The sequence below is a fragment of the Muntiacus reevesi genome, chromosome 8 (assembly GCF_963930625.1).
Source record: "Muntiacus reevesi chromosome 8, mMunRee1.1, whole genome shotgun sequence".
Classification (NCBI taxonomy): domain Eukaryota; kingdom Metazoa; phylum Chordata; class Mammalia; order Artiodactyla; family Cervidae; genus Muntiacus; species Muntiacus reevesi.
In genome coordinates, this window is record NC_089256.1 from 56,299,584 (window position 1) to 56,314,622 (window position 15,039).

The 15,039-nt window shown below is 42.9% G+C and overlaps 1 protein-coding gene across 1 annotated transcript in view; it reads right to left on the reverse strand.

The window, feature by feature from the left end:
- The window catches only part of TPRG1 (tumor protein p63 regulated 1), a 155,173-nt gene extending 148,699 nt beyond the window's left edge, over positions 1–6,474 (reverse strand). Inside the window, exon 1 of the mRNA XM_065943421.1 lies at positions 6,397–6,474. The gene's annotated coding sequence lies outside the window, so the exon portion shown is untranslated. The remainder of the gene's footprint in view (positions 1–6,396) is intronic.
- Positions 6,475–15,039: the final 8,565 nt, after the last annotated feature.

Sequence of the window (15,039 nt, forward strand, 5' to 3'; positions counted from 1 at the left end):
TCAGCCCAGGGCATCCTTTAGGGCCAGGGCCAGGAAAGACAGCCCTGAAGATAACATCTGATGTGTGAGCAGAGTCTGTACCACTGGCCTGAGAACTTGCCATTAAAAATGCATATTAAATAGGAAAAGGAGTATGTCAGGGCTGTATATTGTCACCCTGCTTATTTAACTTATATGCAGAGCACATCATGAGAAACGCTGGGCTGGAAGAAGCACAAGTTGGAATCAAGACTGCCAGGAGAAATATCAATAACTTCGGACATGCAGATGACACCACCTTTATGGCAGAAAGTGAAGAAGAACTAAAGAGCCTCTTGATGAAAGTGAAAGAGGAGAGTGAAAAAGTTGGCTTGAAGTTCAGCATTCAGAAAACTACAATCATGGCATCTGGTTCCATCACCTCATGGCAAATAGATAGGGAAACAGTGGAAACAGTGGCAGACTTTATTTTGGGGGGCTCCAAAATCACTGCAGGTGGTGATTGCAGTCATGAAATTAAAAGACTCTTACTGCTTGGTAGGAAAGTTATGACCAACCTAGACAGCATACTAAAAAGCAGAGACATTACTTTGCCAACAAAGGTCTGTCTAGTCAAGGTTATGGTTTTTCCAGTAGTTATGTATGGATGTGAGAGTTGGACTATAAAGAAAGCTGAGCGCAGAAGAATTGATGCTTTTGAACTCTGGTGTTGGAGAAGACTCTTGAGAGTCTTCTTGCTTGTCCCTTGGACAGCAAGGGGATCCAACCAGTCCATCCTAAAGGAGGTCAGTCCTGGGTGTTCATTGGAAGGGCTGATGTTGAAGCTGAAATTCCAATAGTTTGGCCACCTGATACAAAGAGTTGACTCATTGGAACAGACCCTGATGCTGGGAAAGATTGAGGACAGGAGGAGAAGGAGGCGACAGAGGATGAGATGGCTGGATGGCATCACTGACTCAATGGACATGAGTTTGGGTAGACTCCAGGAGTTGGTGATGGACAGGGAGGCCTGGCGTGCTGCAATTCATGGGGTCGCAAAGAGTCGGACACAACTGAGTGACTGAACTGAACTGATTCCTGATTTATTAGATGAGAACCCCTGGGTGGGCCCAGGAATCTCCGTGTTAGGAAGTTCTGCCTGATAGCTGTTCTGCACAGAAAAGCTTGAGAAGTAGAGTGTTTCATTTCCTCAATCTACTGTTAGAAAACTCCAACAGGGAAGGGACTCCAAAGAACTCAGGGACAGGAACTTAGAGGCTGAATCCTCTCCTGTTGCAAGGAGGCAGTGGTAAAACACACAGCTGGATGGTAGGCAGAGGGGAGTGTGTGATAAAGTTAGAAGACAGGTAATTTGTACATAGGCGACCCAGAGCCGTTTAATTTCTATCTTGCTCCTGATTGTAGGATGCAAGAGCTCCTAGGTGAACTTTGAGTTTCAACACCTACATCCCAAGTCCTTAGCTGGATTTCTGTTCTCTCACTGCCTGATTAAACACAAGAGAAGTTCTTGCTTAGCAACAATAATAAGAAAAAAAGATGCAAGGGACAGGGGCCAGAGCCACCTGCACGATGTGAAGGTTCACAGAAGAGAAAGCCTGAAGGCTCTTGTGACGGGAAGGAGTCTGGCCATCCATGCCTCTAAAGAGGCCCCCGACATCTTCAGGGTGTGGGGCCAGTGAGGACAAGCTTCCTCTCCCTGGAGTTTTCGTAAAGCACCCAGGTGACGTGGAGACTGCAAAGGGAACCTGCCACACAACATGCCATATCCGTTTTCAGAGGGTGTCAACACCCTCCTTCCCACACCTGCTATTCCCAAATATCACAACCTGATTTTTTTCTCCAACCTCCTGTCTTGATGATGATGATTAAATATTCATGGGATGCTGTGATGCCAGCATACTTTGTGAAATTTCAGAAACCTTTTTTTTTTTAAATGGAAGCTTTTCTTTTTTCTTTCAGATGATCCCAATTTTGAAGAGAGGTAGAAAGAATGACAAATGCCAGTAACTCAAAAACTAGAAACTGTACCAAAAAAGCTAGCATCCTAAATCTTCACGATTGTGTTTCAAGTCTGCAGTGCCCCACTTTAAGAAGAAGAGGAAAGCACAGAATCTAGAAATCAGAGATCCAGGAGTTGTTCCTACTACAAAAGAATTTTTCATTTTACCATGGGGTTCATTTAAATAGCAAACTTCCCAACTCTAGGTAAAATATTATATAGGCAAAGTTATTTATGTATGTATTTATCATTTAATTATTATGCAAAAATATGTTCACCTTATTTGAGGAAAAAATGTATATATTTTGAAATCAGAGTCTGCTAGCTAAAGGCATCGTCTTACCCAGCTGTTTTCAAAATGAGTTTCAGGGAGCCCTGGGGTTCCTGCCAAGATGCCTCTGGGGCCACCCTGAGACACAGGCTGAGCCCGCAAGGTGGAGCTAGGCAGTACCCACCTCAGATCACCCAGCACAATTCTACTCCCCCCAGATATGTATCAGAGGTACATGCAATGTTTAGCTTTTAAGAAGTTGAGAGAAGGTATCCAAAGCACTCACAGAAGACTAATTTCTTAATTTTACATTTTGGAAAACGAATGCAGAGAAGTGATTTTCCCAAAGTCATATTACATTTTAGCTTCACTCCAGTGTTTCCTCTTACACTGTAACTTGTTGCCCCACAGAACTCTCAAAATTTGATTAAGGAAACTTGTTTGTCTCCTAGAAACATTACCACCTAAGTCTGAAACTAGTCAATCATTAAAATAACCAGAAGAACCAGCTCAGAAATAATCAGAAACTGAAGGTAAATTGCAAAACATTTTCTTGTTGAACAAGCCTGACATTCTCAAAGGTCTCCAGATGAGCTGGATAATGTCAGTGTTGATCACATCTCCGTCTTGAATCACAACACAGATAACTTGAGCTAGCACCTTCTAAAATGTTATTCAAAATACCAGCTAAAGCAAAGTGCCTCCATCAGGTTGAATCAATGCCTCAGTGAGAAGCAGTCACTGAGAGTAAAAAGTAGTAATGAGAACCTTATGTTGGATCAACTTGTGCCCTATATTTATTTATTTCTAATTATTTAACAAATATCTATATGTTGCTTGCTCTGTGCTGGGAACTGTCAAAGGCACCTTACAAATATTAATCATTTCATTCCTATAAAAATGCTGTGAGGAAGGTGCTATGTATCATTGCCATTTCACAGGTGAGAAGACTGCTTACAAAGAGGCTGTGTGCTGTGCTTAGTTGCTCTGTCGTGTCTGACTCTTTGCAACCCCATGGATTGTAGCCCGCTAGGCTCCTCTGTCCATGGGGATTCTTCAGACAAGAATACTGGAGTGGGTTGCCATGCCCTCCTCCAGAGGATCTTCCCAACCCAGGGATCAAACCCACATCTCCTGCATTGCAGGCAGATTCTTTACCTTGTAGCTGAGCTACAAGGGGAGGCCCACAAAGAGACTAAGTGACCCTTAGTTACAACTAGCACACAGCTGTTCAGACTGATAAGTCCCAAAGACACACCCCTAGGTCACATGCAACACAAAAGGTGCTATATCATCACTTGTGATATAGCATGCTTCCCCAAATTTACTCCAAGACCTCTAAAAGCAGAGCCTATTAGAATCTGTGCCATTAATATCATTATTGGGCTTCCCAGGTAGCGCTAGTGGTAAAGAACCTGCCTGCCAATGTAGGATACATGAGACGCAGGTTCGATCCCTGGGTTGGGAAGATCCCCTAGAGAAGGAAACGGCAACCCACTCCAGTCTTCTTCCCTGGAGAATCCCATGGACAGAGGAGCCTGGCAGGCTACAGTCCATAGGATCGCAAAGAGTCAGACATGACTACAATGACTGAACAATATAATTATTAACAATCAGCTGATAATATCATCTAATATTAACAGCTTTTACTCTGCCAGCACTGCTTTAATATTACTTACAGACATCACAAGCCTATTAGGGAGAAATCATCATTAGACCCATTTTGCTGCTGAGGGAAGAAACACAGAAAGGTTATGAAATATGCCAGAAATCATGGGAACCTAAAAAGGTAGAATTGGAATTCAAATGCAGATTTATCTCACTACATGATGTGTATTCTAGCAGAGTTCTTTAATTGACTCCTGCAGATTTGTTTGTTTTGCCCACAGTGTTTTTTACAATTTTTTTGAATGAGATGCTAAAATCTACTAATTGAGAAGTTTCAATGAAAAATCCAGAATTGCTAGATACTTCCCTCTTTAGAGGAGGTTTCCACTTCTCCATCATCACAGCTTCCTGCCTTTATGCTATTAGCCTGCCTCCTTGAAGCACTTGAGCTTGAGCCATTGAGCAGGATATTCCAGGAGGCTCCAGAGTACCTCCTAGGAGGTACTCTGCAAGTGATCCCTGGCACAACCCTCAGACTTTTTCAAACTTGAGAAATGTATGGACCCATTTACAAGGGGAAAAAAAAACAAAAACAAATAGTGGCATGAAACTCTGAAATACACCAAAAACCTTTGAGAGTCAGCAGAGCTCTATTCAAAAGTCACTGTATTAAAATGTAATCGCTGTGACCTACACAGATATTCTCAACTGCACACCATAAAAAGTGATACAACTTGTCATTTCTATTAACACTGAAACAACACAAAATTGTAGAGCTTCTATAGCATAATGCTTTCAAGGGTAATCATCCATGATGTAACATGTATCAATCTTTTCTTTTTAGGGCTAAATAATTATTCCACTGCTTGACTAGGCCAGATTTTGTTTATCCATTCATCCATCTAGGTTTGCCTGGGGCTGGGTGAAAGGGGGAGTGAGAGTGATGCTTAATAATTATGGATTTCCTTTTGAGATGATGGAGAAGTTCTGAAACCAGATAGACGATGGTGGAACAACACGTAAATACATTTGATAGTTAAATGGTAATTTTCTGTTATGTGAATTTACCTGCAATTAAAAAAAACAACAACTCTAATAGCACATGAAACTTCCAAAAAAACTGACTTCAAAGAAACAGAAACTAAAGTTAATTTATTTAAGTTCCTTATTTGATAGACTTATATTTACTCTGGTCTTTTTTAACCTAGAAACTAGCATCACTGATATGAACCGTTAGAATCTCATTGTGTTTACTTTAAATCCATCTGCTCAGTTCTCCTAGCTGTATCTTATATTCATAGCAGTCTGGATTAAACTGTCTTCAAATGATTTCTGAGGCTTTCTCACCTCTGTGTCCTGACACATCTCTGCTTGACTTAGAATTTGGAATGCTGCCATACCAACCATCAAACACCCAGGTAAATACCATTACCTGGTCATTACTAGAGTCAGATGTAAACATCACTTCTGATACAACTTATTGTATCATTCTTGCCCCACTAAGAAAAACTCTCAGTGTTTCCTCATTACAAACCAAACTGAGTACAAAATTATTATCCTGTCATTTAAAATGATTAACAATCATGCCTCACCTTTATTCCCCATTATGTCCCTTCATATACCATATATTCCATCCAAACCAAACTCACCATTCCCCAAATGTGTCTCATGCACTTCCACACCCAAACCTTTTCTCAGAATGTTCCCTCTACCTGGAGCCCCTCCCTCTAGAGGAAGTCTTCCCAGCTCTAGGCGTATTCCCAGCTGACTTCTCCACTGAACTTCCTCCAGTCGTCATCATCCTACCACAGCTCAGGTGCTACCTGCCTCGATTTTAAACCTTGACATTCTTTCACCTCTTTTCCAGCATGAACAGTCTGTCTCATCGTGAAATTATTTCCAGACTGTGGAAATATATATTTCAATCTGGGAACTCTTTGAGAAAAGAACTGTCACATTCATCACGGTAAGTACCATCATCCCTGGCATATAATAGGTGCTCAATTAACATTTATTTCATGGAAAGGAATGCCATAAAATGGAACAAATAAAAGGTTAAAAAAAAAAAAAACAGATAAAGACCCTAGGCACAATCATTGCATTTAGCCCTACTGTCAGGATTTTGGCTTCCCAGATGGCTTAGTGGTAAAAGAATCTGCCTGCCAATGCAGGAGACACCAGTTTGATCCCTCAATTGGGAAGAGGGATCCTAGAGGAGGAAATAGCAACCCAATCCAGTATTCTTGCCTGGAGAATCCATGGACAGAGGAGCCTAGCGGGCTACAGTCCATGGGGTCATCACAAAGAGTCGGACATGACTTAGCAGCTGAGCACACATGCAAGTCAGGATTTTGAGCCTAGAAAATAAAATCTTTTGGACAGTCATGACACCTGAATAAAAAATTGGGTTGGCCAAAAAGTCCATCTGGGTTTTCCATAAGATGTTATGGAAAAACTCAAATGAAATTTTTGGCCAACCTAACAGTTGGTGTGGAGAGACAGGCAGATGTGGATAAGAAGAACAGAAGGATGAACTTACTATTTATTAAGCTGAGAGGGCAAGCGCTCTGCTGGGCAGCTGATGTATTTGTATCATTGGGCTCTCACAGGATCCCTCCATTTGATGGCTGAAGAAACTGAGGAGAAACAAGAGAGAATGCGTCAATTGCCCAAGGTCACACGCCTGTTAGACAGTCTGACGCCTGTCTGCCCATACTCTGCTGTCTCCCCATGCCACACTGTTTCTCATAACAAAAGAAAGGACAGAGAGGCCATGCCAATTCCCTCTAATCTTGCCGTCTATGGTGATCTACCTCAGCAGTTACATGCAATTTAAAAAAGTAATAATAAAGGCTAATACCATTTATATATCACCATGTACTCAATGAGTAGGTACTTTACACACACTGTCCTAATTTTTCCAACCATCCCATGAGGTTGGTATTATGCATATCAATATGAGGAAGGAAACTGAAGTTTTTATGTGTTCAGGGTCATGCAACAGTACAAAGCCAAAGATCCTACCCAGATATCTATGGGGTGCCTCTTCTCCATAGATTCTAGCCAAAAGGGATTCTCAAAAAAAAAAAAAAAAAAAAATTACCCTAGATGGAATCAGTGTTTTGAATATGAAAGACACAAAAATTTTCCATTTGGTAATCTGTATTTTTATCCCCAGAGAAGAACATACATGGAAACAGGTCTGGCAGGTGAAGAGGTTGGGACAACACCAGCATCCCAACGCTTCCTCTGAGCTTTAATCTTTCCCTGGAGCTCTCTTATTTTGATTCCTGTTGCTACCACCAACTTAAGTCCCCATCTCCTAGAGCTGGGGAGGCAGAGAGGATGAGAGAGAAATACTTTCCCTCTTTTCCTCTCAGCTCAAGGTAAACATAATCTTTCTCCTTGTTTTTCTTCACACAACTGAGACAGGCTGACATATTCAAGATGAAATTTATCGAACACTAAGAAAAACCTAAATGTAAATAAAGAAAATAAAAACAGCACAAAATAGATGACTGGTCCTAAGACTTTTAATGAAAGAAGGCATTTACTGAGCACCAAAGTCTATTGCATTCCCAAACATTATCATAAATGATAAACCAGCATCAGCACACTGCATGGGGTCCCACCCACTTGATGGCCAAGTGGCATTATCTTCCCACTTTGAAGAAGAAATCACCCAATCAAATACCCAGAATCAGCTCACAGACTGCCTAGGGGCCTCCCACTCAGTTTTATTCTTCTTTCAGAAAAATCAGCTCATAGATCATTTGTCAAGAGGAACTAACAGACATTCTGGACATTTGTAAGTCCCAACGAGGTCTGCAGCCCTTCTCAGTTGGGGCTGACAACTCTACCCACTTCCTTCTCACCCTTCAGTCAACCCCTTCACCCATCAGCCCACCCATCCACCAGAGACGTGTTCCTTTGAAATTTGAATTTTAGAGTTTATTATGACATGAAGCAGAGAGCAGCAGTATTTGAGAAGGCCACCTCCTACACTCCTTTGCAATGCTCACAAGATTTTTGACAGTGGATCTTCACAGCTCACAAATTCCATGAAAAAACATTCTATCAAAGTATCACCTACCACAACAGTTTATCCCCAGGACTGTGGGTATGAATCTGCAGGACCTGAGAAAAACAGAAGCCCTGCTTCTCTTTTCCCAACCCACAGTACACTCCTAAGACCAAGAACAACAAGAGGACTGAAAAACACCAGCCACTGAATCAAATCATTCCTGTTTGGGACTCATGGCTGACTTCCGGTTGTTGGTAATAACAATGACAAGAACATGCAAATAACAGTATTAGCATGAGCAAACACTGCTGCCTTATATTAGCCTAGGAAAGCTTCTCATCTCTCACCTCAACTGGGCTTCCTGTCAGTTCTAAGAAAACACCAGAGTCGGGTCCTTTATCTTACCAGCCTACTCTTCCAGAATTCTCTCTCACTTTCTCCCATCTTTCCCTTCTCTATGACCCTGACCCACCATGCTTGCTTATGTTTCTCTGTTTTTGTCCATCTGATTCCTTCTACCTGAAACACCGCCTTGATCTCTTCTTCACCTGATGAAATATGCCACCTGTGGCGACCTATTCCCTGAAAACCTTTTGCACTTCTCAGAACTGGTTCTTCCCTTGCCATCTCTTTATCTAAAAAGCTTGATAGAAGCTTTATTATCTTTTTTTAAGTGCATTGCTCAGATGAAGTGCCATTTTAAATATTTTTGAAGAGTGAACTTTGATTTAACATTGAAGCAAAAACTTGTGAGCACAGAATGGCGCAGACCCAGGGCACTAAGGTGTAAATGTGGTGTGAGCGGAGTACATGTTTATCATTAAGAGAAGAACTGCCAGCTACTCTGAAGGAAACTGGAGACAATAAAGTTTATTATCCTAACAACTTTCACAATAATTCTTTTTAAGAAGAAAATTGCCTTTGTCTAGGGCAAAAGGAAAAAAACACCTTAATAAGCTCTTAGTATAGAGAATGTGCCTTTGAGGACAGCTTCAGAGAAGTGGGCAAACATATACAGTGAAAATGAGAGCAATTTGGTTTTATTCTTGAGGAGAGAGAGAGAGAAAAGAAGACAATAGAGCTGTGAAAAGATGGGGAAAAGACAGAATCCAACAGGACAGAGACAAACTTTTGATTTTAGTAATTAACTATTACTAAATAAAAAAGGCCAGTGTAATTCCATGTTGTTGGGAATGATGGTTTGAGACAGGTAATGCCTGCTCTTCTTATTTGGTAGTATTAAAAGACTTTAGGTCCACTTGATTTCTAGGAGCCTTAGTTTCCATAGTTGTGCAAGGAAAATAACAATCAAATCTAGTTCACAAGGGCTATTTGGGGGACTGAGTGATACACATTAGTAAGAACAGTTTGAAAACCAGGAAATAATGATAGTTACTATTTTCAGTATGAGATGGTTTGAGGGACCCTCTGATGGTGATGGTGAATGACTATGACATGACCACACTATTTCCCTTCCATCTTAAAAGTTTTGGGCAGAATCTTTGTCTTATAAATGGAGTCCCTGAGAACTAAAAGAGTGATGTCACATTAATAAAATCCTGCAGTAATTAGATCATTTCCTCTTTGTTTTGTTTTTGCCATGACCCACGGTATGTGGGATCTTAGATCCTTAATCAGGGATCAAACCTGAGGCCCCTGCAGTGGAAGCACAGAGTCTTAAACACTGGATGGCCAGGGAAATCCCTGAATAATATACTTTTAATCCATTTGCTTATTTATTCAAGCTTTATTAGTCTATATAATATGCATTGCATAATACATGGCACTAGTAACTCAGTCTTTGGTGCTATTAGACAGATCAGATTCCCCACAACCAGAAAGGAGAGAGGATGGAAGAATTTATGAGCTCTTCTGTCATGGAGACCCAGCAGGCTCCAACCCATTAACCTGGCCCAGGGAGGAAAATGGAGAGTACATTCACAAAGCAGATCTGCCCACCCTCCTGGGATGCCGCAGTAAGGTGCTTTGTTTGTGCTTTATTTTCATGGAAACGTTTTTCCAAAGCGTAAAGGATTTCTGCCATACTCCCTAAGCAGTATAATCAGGTCCTTCTTTGCTTTTTCACCAAAAGCATCAACAAGCAACCAGGACAGAAGGTGGCCGGAACCTGCTCTCTGCGTCTGCCTCACAGAGCCGCAAGCCAGAAGGAGGGCGCCCCTCACCGAGTTCCTGGCACTTGATGTCCAGTCTGGAAAGGAAGTGTAGCCATCTGCCCTGGACTCTATTGAATAGATAGAGCTCATGGGCCATTTGCAACAGAAATGAGCCCTCTAATGCAGCCTCAGAAATGATCGCTCCAGGGTCAGAATAAAGCCCCATAGGATGGCAGAGAAGAGAGGATGAGAGAAGCAGGTCAGTGCCTGCTCCTCAGGACCCAAGACGGAACCATGGCTGGCTGAAGCCGTGTTCAAGTTTCTCTCTGACACACCTCTGATGCTGGTGAGAACCGGAGAACCAGGTTCCAGGGGCCTCGTGGAAAACACTGGCTCCGGTGCCTTTGATTTAACGGATGAGGAAACCAAGGCTGGAAATGAGAAAGTGACAGCAGGGGAGTCCCAGAGCCAGATTCAGAGGACCCTGTCGCTCCTCTCACTGCTCTAATAGGAGTCTCGCCACTGGGGAAGGATAGTCAGAGAAGGCGGTGGCAAGTGACCGTCTCAGTGATGTTCCGTGTAAAGAATCATTCCCACAGCCTGAGAACCCCATCAGCAGACCATCAGCAGGCCTCCAGATAATACAGTTTACGTCAAAACAACTTTTGTTTCCTGCGTGTTTTCTCAGCTGTGCCTTAAAATAAAATCTATGTGCCTAATCTCATCCAGCTCTATGCTGCCTGCTGCCATCAGAGAACCGTGAGGAAGTGCTGTTAGAAAGAGGCTGCAAGAGTGTGAAACTGCTGGGAAACTAGGGGAAGGGTGACACTGCGGAGAAACCCAGCGGACAAGCTGAGCTGGGTGCATCTCCCCCGAAGGTCAGCCTGGCTCAGCTCCTGGGCGTGGTAGGATGAAAGGGTGTGGCCAGACAAACCTGGTCTCATTGTCACACAAAGAGGTGTTCCCCACCACTATAAAGGACATCCATTCAGTAGCTCCATCACAGACTTTTAAAGGTACCCCTAACTCTCTTTTTCTCCCATTTTTCATCCACTCCATCAATAAATACTGTTGGTCCTGACCCCATAAAATAGACCCTATGTTGGTTTCCTGGTGGTGCTGTAGCAAATCACCACAAAGGTAGTGACTTAAAATACAACCCGATTTCTTTTATCTTACACCTCTGGAGGTGGGATGTCTGCAAGGATGCATTCTGTCTGTAAGCTCTAAAGGAAAATCTTTTGACTTTTCAAGTAAGCTTCTAGAAGTCAATTCCATTCCTTCTTTCATGGCCCCTTCCTCCATCATCCAAGCCAGCAGCAGACTATCTTCTCTTCCATCCTCATGCTGTCTCTTCTCTTTCTTATTCTGCTGTAGCCATCTTTAAAGACCCTTTGATTACACTGGGTTCATCACATGACCCAAAATAACCTCCTCACCTCAAGATCTTTAACGATACCTGTAAAATCCTATTTGTCATAAGGTTTTAGGGAATGGGACCAGGACACGTTTTGGGGCCAGTATTTAGTCTCCCACATAGCCCAATTCTGATTATATTCTCAGCATCTCTATAGCTACTAGCGTAACCTCATCCTCCATGATCACTCACCTAGTTTATTGCAGTGTCTTCCCAACGTTTCTCTGCTTTTGCCATCCTTCAACCAACACTACTCTTCCCCAACACACATGAGCTCTTCTAGAAACAGCAGTCAGAGTGATTTATTTGAAAAGCAAGTCAGATCATGCCAAACCTCAGCTCTGTGTACTTTCTGATCTCCAAGGCCCCTGAGATCCAGCCCAGTGACCTCCTCTGACCACTCCCTTCCTTTGCTCACTCTGGCCCAAACACACTGGCCTTCATTGGGTCCTTGAGATTCCCAGGTGCACCTGTGCCTCATAGAAGCTTGCACTTGCTGTTCACTCACCTAACACATGCCTCTCCAGATCCTCCCCTTAAATCCTTCAGGTCTTTGATGAAATGTCACTGTCTTAGTGGGACCTACCTTGACCACCCAACTTAAAATGGCAAAAGCTTCATAATACAGCCACTTCTTTCCTCTCCTTCCCTGATTTATTTTTCTATTATTTGTCTCAATCTGATACACTGCAGGATTTACTTATCTGTTATTTTCTGCCTTGATCTGTCCCCACTACACAGAAATATACACCGCATGAGGGCAGAGATTCCTGCCAATTTTGCTCACTGCTGAAACACGAGCCCCTAGAAAGGTACCTAACACACAGTAGGCACTCCACAAACATTTGATGAATAAATGAATGAAGGTTCTTAACCTCTCTAAGTCAATGAATGAAGTTACCTCCGAGCCAGTCTTCATACTTAGAAAATGGGAATAACAATATCCATTTTGCACATGGTCCAGGAGGTGTTTGCACATGGCTTCTGTTTTCTGTCCAGACTCCAACCCTTCTTCCTATTTCTAAAGAATATCTCATGATATGAGTTATGGATGAGATGAAGTGCCTTTTTCCCATCCAAGAAGAAAAGTCTCCCTCTCTTTATTTCCAGGCATTTGTAATGGACATGCGACCGAGATTTGGCGAACAGATGCTTCCAACCAGAGACCCAGCTTTGGAGGGATAATGGGCTTTACTCACAGTCGCTCCAGTGTGGTCCAGGGTTATCTAGACATGACGCTGTCTTAGTCAGTTATGGCTGAAAGACCCTCCTTGCACTGAGGGTTTTCTAATACATGATCCTCTTGGCCCTCTAAGACTGCCTTGGCTTCTGCCAATGGTCCAAATCCGGTGCTCCTACTTCTTGAGTCAGTCAGCCCTCTCTGGCTTCCAATCAGTTCTTCATTCACCTATGCTAGACAGAGATTTTGTTGCCTGCAGCCAAGCCCCTGTAGCAGACTCAAGGGGGAGATCTGGAGTAGATGCTAATGGCACCCAACCCAGATTCAACCTGCTGACTGGAGAGCCCAGCTTGCAGCTCCTGCAGGTATGTAGCTAACAGCTTACACACAATGGGACTCAAAGAACTGGCCTGGGCTGATGGGAGCTGACTCCCCAGAGACATTTGAGAGGTTATGCCATCCCTAACCCCTTACATCCAATGACTGATTGATCCACAGGTCAAGAAGCCTAGATCTTTTGCTTCAATGTGGAACCACTCTCCTGGGTGAAGTACCCTGAATCAGACTGACGCTTGATGTCACCTGAGATCACATGGTGCCTGGCTCTCCTCTTCCCTATCCTCTCTCCTCATTCCTTTGGAGAGTTGTTTTCGTTTTTTCCTGAGAAGTATGCCTTCAGTTCACCTCGTGCACCCAAATCCCTTCTCAGTTTCTGATTCCAGAGAACTTGAATCAAGACGGATCTCAACTAATAGCCAGATGAAGAGAAATAAAATATTTATTTGGAGCAATCCTAGCCAGTTACCTGGCACAGAAAGGCCCAATCAGTGCTAATGACAAAAGTCAAAGTCTGGCGATGGTAAACTCACACCCGATATAATCTCACACCCCATCTATATTGTGCTCTGACCATCAGAACAAATCGTTTCCTTAAAAGATGATTCCCTATATACATCACGGTCCTTTGCTCTATATCTCTCCTCTAGAGTCATCTGAGCCACAACTGATACCACTTTCACAAGATAGCTGTGCAAACAATAGCAGCAATCCTGCTCCTTCCAAGGTGCTCTCTTCTGAAGGAACATTCCCAGCCAAGCAGACATAACTGTCCCACCATCACACAGTCCTTTGTAAAGAAAACTGCCCTTGTACTATCTTCACTGAGTGATGGGGGTTCCCTCTGGGTTTAGGAGTAGTTGTATTTATAGGCTAGAGCCTGCTTCTGGCCAAAGGTGCTAGATCAGAAAGTGCCCACAACCTAAGAACTGCCAAAATATAGGCTAATAAGCAACTATGCAATGACTTGAAGAACACAATCTACCCAACCAGGGATCATGGTAATTAGCCACAGTAATCAGATTATGTCGTTCCAGATTATATAAATGGAACAAATGATGCAGCTTATAGAATGCAAAGAACAGACTCTAAGAGAAACAGAAACTGATAGAGTAGCTGGGCTGCATTGAAGATAAAGCACAAATCAAGGCAAGTGTGTCCTGGCTCCCACAGTCCTTAGAGCAGATCCAAGTCACTCTGTTGGATGCAGACCACCTTCCCATTCCAGGAGCTGTGTGGACTAATGGTTAAGGTTTGCCCGGGTTCCCGTAAACCCAGAAGCCTATTTCCATGTGTGTATATGTCCTTAAAAATGTGCTTCAGTGATCTGATCTAACTGGAGTTGAGTTTCCTATTTTTTTTTTTTTTACAGCAAAGAGAGTTTCACACCCTCAGTTGTTGTTCAGTTGTTAAGTTGTGTCTGACTCTTTGTGACCCCGTGAACTGCAGCACACCAGGCTTCCCTGTCCTTCACTATCTTTTGAGTTTGCTCAAACTCAGGTCCATTGAGTCGGTGATGCCATCCAATCATCTTATCCTCTGCTACCCCCTTCTTCTACACCCTTAGTAATTAAATACAAAGCAATACCCTATTGTAAGGCCCTTTGCAATGCTGTGGTTTTAGCTATATTTAGGGTGAGTTTTGACTTCATAATACACCTCCAACATACTTACATTATATAGTGAGAAGACTGCTACTGGATATCAACTCTGCCTCTTAAGTCAGCTTCTTCTGCATGGGTGAGTGCTTAGTAACACAGTGTCTGGGAACTGTGAAACCCACCTGCTCTTCTGAATGCCTGAACTTATTGAACCCCAAGGACAAGCAGTACTAAGGGACTCCTTTTGGAGGCATGCTTGCCATTTGAATCATCTGTGCTGATCTTTGCCCAGACATCTTGAGAAATGAATGGGAGCCAACAGTGGACTTTTACTAATTGAAAATTGCTCAGCAGTTCCCATCAAAAGATTGGGGCTTTTTGTTGTTGTTGTTCCTGAGACAAAATAGAAGAAATCTAAGGCAGTGTCAGAGATGGAAGGTCCCGGAGAGTCAGCGTCCTCATTTCTCAGGTGGGAAACTGAGACTCTAAGACGAGATGACTTAGCCAGGC